Here is a 6,806-nt window from a genome sequence, read left to right on the forward strand (position 1 = left end):
GAACAATAAAATATTAAAAATTGTTGAAAGTCAATAATATTACAGCTGTTTTAAGAATTAGTCATACTCTGTACTAATCTTATAAAAAAATAATAAGGTACTCACTGTTCATTGAAAACTTAACAAACTGAATCTAAAAGTAACAAGTTTGTAGTAAACTAAATATTTTTCTATTAATTGCAAGCTTTATAGCACCCATAAATCAACGACATATAATAACGTTTCTTTATTTAAACATAGTGTTACCTACTAGTCATTAAATTTAAAAAACAAGCTAAAGTTGTTGCCCAACAGAACAAGAGTGAAGAAAAATCGACTTCTTCAAATGAAGAAAAAGAAAATGTGGTGAAAAAGTTCCGCAGAAGAAACGATCAGCGTTTGTCGAAGAGAAAACTCAATTACGAAGAAGACGATGGCAGCCCGGAACGCAAACTTATGCCGCTTTTTTACGGTAAATAATTTAAATTTTCAAGTTTTTTTATACAAAAGAATTGTTAAATCAACTTTAACATTTATTTCATCAAACTATATAATTTAAAAATATATTTTGGTATAACTAATCTTTATGTTTGTTTTAAATTAAAGTTTAGTCAATTATTTTCATAAAAATTTAAAAATACACAAACATTTTTTAAACTTTAGCTTCGTTGTTATAATAAGTTTCAATTATTTAACATTAGTTTTTTAATTAGCGACAAATTTGTAAGAAACTAGTAAGTTTACTCTGATAAATAACTTCTTAATTGGGATCAAAAAACTAGTAATATATAATGTTTTTCAGCTAATATAAGTGCATTACAATAATAACGTAAATAGTATTATGAATTAGTTAAATATATTTTAATGAACATAAAACAAAAAAAAAAAAAAAGACGCTAGCTTTGGTACCTAAGTTTAAGTTTAAGTTACAAGTTCATTAAACTTTATTTAAGATAATTGGTATTAAATTTCAAAAATTTTTATAAATACATAATGTTTTTTTTTCTGTTTATGAAATCTTTCAACTTATACTTTGTTTCACTAAGACATTTCAACTGAGAGTCCAAGAAGAACATCTATTTTTTTAAAACTCAAGAAAGTTTTAAACCCAAAAGCAAGCTCAAGCCGAAAAGAAAAAGTCAGTTTAAGTAATTTAAAACCAAAAATTTGTATAGATATTTTAGACTGTGTTTTCAAAATATATTTATACCTTTTCTTTTTACGTAAATTTTCTCTTTTATCTTTGAGATTACTTTATAAGTTTAACAAACCTTAATAAAGATAAAACAAGTAAAACTATTTCTCTTTATATTTGTAATTTTTAACAAATAAAATCAGGGTGAAAAATAAAAACTCTACCAAAAGGAAGAACTCGGAAGAGAAGAAATATCTAGGTTTAACATTTTACTTATAGTATCTTCAGGTTCCACAATACATAGCAACTACTTAGTGCTTGTTAGTTTTAATTTAGTTGACAGCAATTAGTTAAAAAAAAACATGAAAAAAAAATTAAACAAACTTTTATAAATTGAACTTAATCTATTTTTATGTTTTATATGCAAAAACAGTCTTTGTTAAGTAAATTTTGTATTGAATTTTTATTTTTGAAAATATAGTCGATATATATAAATGTAAGTCGATAAATATATTTGTTGTGTTTTATTTTCTTTTTTTTCCAAAACTAAGATTAATAAAATTGGTATTTTATAAAAGATAAATTTTTGAGTTTAATGTATTCTGTGTTGCCAAAATTTTAATAAAAACTTTACTTAATACAATTTTAATTTAAACTACTTTTAAACACTTTTATTGTACTTAATGCAATTTTTTATGTATTAATGTTTATGTTCGTTTAAAAACTATCAACTTGATTAAGTAATAACTATAAAGTAAAACTATTTTGGTTGCTACTATTACATATTATAGTATACTTAATAAGTTTTAAATATTAAAAAAAGTTTATGATAACAATGTCTAAAATTATACTAGGATATGTTGATTTATATTGTCGATATTTTCTTAATACATTTTTAATTGTTTCCCATGACATTAAATGTGTTTTAATGTGTTTTTTGTTATATGGTATTCAAAAATTGTTCTATATTGTTCTACAAAATCAATTAAATTAGGTGTTTTTAATAGATCACACAATATTTTTTTCTGATTATTCACAAACGGTCATTTCTAAAATCAAATCGTGTTTGAATCAAGTATAACAAACTTTTCAAAACATTAACAAACGTTTTTGTTATTTTGCTTAAATTCTAAGACCAGTTTAATAATTTATGCTTTATATTAAAATAAAAATATGTCTTTAAACAATGAGGTTTTGTTTATTTTGAAACCGCGTGATCGTTTCTTTTAATTAAAAAAATAAATAAAAGATGTTTTACTTTTTAATTCTAAGTTTCCTATTTTTTTTACATTGTAAAAAAGTATCCAACAATAGTAAAGAGTATTAAATATTTCAAATAAAAAAGAATTTTGTAAGTTAACAGTGTTATTTGTTTTACTAGCATAACATACTTCCAAAAAATGTTTATTGTTGCAAGGGGTAGAGTTTGAGACTAATGGTTTTTAAACATTGAAAAATTTAACAAATTTTATGACAAATAACTTCAAACAAAATTATTTACAAAGTATCTTTAGTTATTTAATAGTCTATTAAAACCTTCATTATTGAAAATATAATAAATATTATTCAATCGAAGTAATTTTAATGTTTCATAAGACAGTATAAATTACCCATTTAAGCAATATTTGTGTTACAAATTTATCAAATTAAACTTTATAGTATAACAAGTTTTATTGATAGTACTTAAAATCTGCAATACATTTTTATTTATTCTTACAGCAAGGTTTACTTAGTAAACTTCAAATCTTTTATTAGGTTTTGTTTTGTTTAAATGAAAAATCAACAATGCTGAAACTTATTTACTTACTTTGATGGTACAGTAACCTCTCGCATCTTTACGCACTCGTGACTTTACGCACTCTCGTTTAGTTATGCATTTTAGAATTCTAAAAAATCAAAATATAAGAATTTCAATTTCAATTCGTCAAAGTTCTTATGGCATAAAATTTAATTCCTCACAAAAAATTCGTTAATATATCTTTTATACAATGCAGGACAAGTTTATCCTTACGTGGGCAAAAGTCAAATTAAAAAAAGTTGTTGTAACATAAACAATTTTTATTAAACATTTTTCGTATATTTTATGTATTTTTTTCATAAAAAGAAATCCATTGCAGCACCAAATGCATATTTTTGTAAAAGGCTAAAGAAAAAAAAATAATATAGACACCACACTATTAACTTATTGTAAACAAGTGCTTAACTGTAAATTAAATTTGCAAAGTATCAAATAAGTCACATATAAGTAAAGACATAGATAAAGTCTACTTATTTTAAAAATTATCAAATTGTTCTACAAGTATTATTATTTTATATAAATTTAAATCCTTTTGTTTTTTTGATGTATATGTATAGTTAGATTTTTTGTTTTCATACTAAAAATAAATAAAGTAAAAAAATTGTTATAAGTAAGAAAGTACCTGGTCTGCTTTTAACTAGAAGGAATATCAAAAACAGCCATTATAGCAAGTATATTTGGTACCTCTCGCATCTTCACGATCTCTCGTATATTTATGCATCTTTTCTGGGGACACAATGTGCGTAAATAAGCGAGAGGTTACTTGTTTAAAGTTTATGTAATAAGGCAAAATATTTAATTTATATAGACCATCATAATGTCGTAATGTTTTTTACGGCGTTTTTTATTATATTTCTATCCTTCAAAATTTTTAAACACAAGCATCCTTAAAGAAAATACATGATCAAAATTTAAATTTCTCAGATTTTAAAAAATCAAGATAGCTTTAACTTTTAATGATATAGTGTTTTAGGATTTAACAGATTAATTTACATCAAATTAGGAATTTTATCTTCGTTTTAGTGAAATTAAAAGTTAAAAGGTAGAAGTGTAATTCGAAAATGTATTTTAAAATTCAGAATAAACTATTTAATTTATAATCTAGTTGTTAGAATTTAACTAAAATAATGAAAGTTTATAAAGGTTTAAAAGTTATTGTTACATGCACTTACTTAAAACAAAATGTTGTAAAGTAGGTTTTCCATTTTATTAAGCATTTATTTACTTGATAATGGCATAAACTTTTATTAAGTGTGAAGTGCTCTGCTGGCATAGCAACCCTTTCTTTCTTGTAACCTCTATAAGGTACATATTTTCATAATTACACTTACCATTCATATAGTCTTATTTTAGATTGTGTACTTTAGCACAAATGAATGATTAATTCTATTGTAACTACAGGACATTTGTAAACTTGTTAATCAGCACAAAAGCAATTTCCGATTAATTAAAACTAAATTGCTCATATTTAGCTTGAAAGTATTTAGCATGTTTATGAATAAAAAAGTTCAACATAGTAGGTTAAGGGCCTAAAAAGTATGAAATTAACTAGATAGACTTTTTAGAAAAATAACACAGTTTAGAAAGTTGAATACTAACAGTATCTTTAAAAAGTTTACGTTCAAAAATTCTCATAACCGTAAAACAAAGTGTTTAAAAGACAAACTTGAAACTAAGTAGTTAAATTATCTTAAGTTAAAGATACAATAGTGTGAATTAATCAAACAACATCTTATTCAATTAGTAAAAATCAGAGGAAACAAATGTTGCACATTTTTTTAATATCTTCAATTATAAGTAATTTCTTGTTGAATTACGACATGTTAAAACATCACTAGATTTTGTATAATGAATAACTAAAATATGATAAAGTTTTTTTTATATTTTGAAGAAAAATAATTTTGTTAATTTATTAACTGCAGAGTTTTTTTGTTCAAAGCTATGTCAGAACATAAAAATATATGCTAAATGGACATAGTTTAGTCAGCAAACATAAAATCTTATTATTGATTTTGTTAGTTTGCTTATTGTTAGTTTACTTATTTTGCAAACAACTTAGTTAAGTCAGTAAATGGTTATCTTAACTTTTAAAATAGTAGAAAAAATTATTGCATTATATTACTTCTGATAATTTATGTGTTTTTAAGTACTCAATAAGTTGATTTAGAAAATTGTAATTAAATGTAACCCGTTTAAGAGCAATAGTATTTTTTACATCTCATAAGCGTTAGTTATTTTTTAACTGTTTTATTATGCCATTACTTTTAAGCAAAACATAAAAAAATATGCATTTACTGTGATAAATAGATATTGATAGTAAACGTAGATAATTAAAAAACTTGAGCTACTTTACTTTCACTTAAAATTATAAAACTTTTCTACTACTCTGTTATACTAGTTTATTTTAATCTAGTATTGTTGCAAAAACTGTTTTACTGTTACTTATAGACATAAGAACATAAGCTACTTTAATAACATTACTATAGTTTATTAAATATAAGTTGAACGTATCATAACAAACTTGTAATAGTTGTTATGTTTAAAAAATTATTTATTTCAGTATTCAGATAGATAGTATATTGTAGTTTAATAAAAGGATCAAAAAACTTATTTTATGTTCTTTCTGAAACAAAATATTAATTTTAACCTACCTTTTTGTATAAATTAAATTTTTAGTACAACTAAAATTACTACACTTTAGATAACGAAATAGTTAAACTTTTTTTCTATACAAAGCCAAATATTTTCAAAACATACTTGGAATTGATTGAAACATTGAAAAATAAAATTAACAATTCAGTCGAAATTAATCTGTAACATGAACTAGGGGTTGGTATTGGTACTCACGTGTTTATGCTAGAAAAATATTCCATAAATTTTCCCGCAGAGCTTTTTTACTCTTCATTACGAACGCCTGAGTATCTAGTCTAAGTATAAAAACACTAGTCAATTATCACTCCAACCATTATTTTATAAGACTTCATTACAAATTTACTGTAAATTAGTTGTGTCCACCTTGCTACTTGTCGCCTTTAACTCTCCGAAGTTTCAAATTGGTTATAAAGGATTTTCCTAGATGTGAAGCTCAACTTGAATGATATCTCTTTTATGCCTTACAGGAAAAAAAACGCTAAAATTATGTATGTCAACAAAAATCAAGCCAACCTAAAAACATTATAAAACAAATTCCTAAAATAATAAATCAACGCCTAAATAAACGATCAAGCAAAGAAGAAAATTTTCTAAAGACTAAAGATGGTTATGAAAAAACAATGAAAAAATGCGGATACGACAACAAACTTAAATTTGAAAAACCTGAGCAACAACCTAATAATCAAAAACACAAAAGAAAAATAAATGTAATCTGGTACAACCCTCCTTTTAGTAATTCTGTAAAAACCAATATTGGAAGAAAATTTATAAATCTAGTCAAAAAACACTTCAATAAACAAAATCCGATAACAAATATTTTCAACAAACATAATATGCAAATAAGTTATTCGTGTACGGAAAATTTAGAGAAAATCATTAAGGCACACAACCAAAAAATTTTAAATCAAAACTCAGGAATTCAAAGTCGATGTGGCTGCGCTGGTAGCTGTAAATATAATTTAAAGGGGGTAATTGCCGTTCAGAGAACATCGTCTACAAGGCCACAGTTAACTCTGGCGTTGAGACGAGGTTCTATGTCGGCTTGTGCTCGACTCAGTTTAGATTCAGGTATGCCAATCATAAAAAATATTTTAAAGGCGGCATATATGAAAATGACACTGAACTTTCGAAGTATGTTTGTGGCTTAAAGCGCAGCGGCATTGACTTCGAAATATCCTGGGAAGTTATAAAAAGAGCACAGCCTATAGCCGACGGCAATAGCCCAATATGTAGGCTGTGTCT

Source organism: Thalia democratica, chromosome 3, assembly GCF_965202585.1.
Source record: "Thalia democratica chromosome 3, ktThaDemo2.hap1.1, whole genome shotgun sequence".
Classification (NCBI taxonomy): Eukaryota; Metazoa; Chordata; class Thaliacea; order Salpida; family Salpidae; genus Thalia; species Thalia democratica.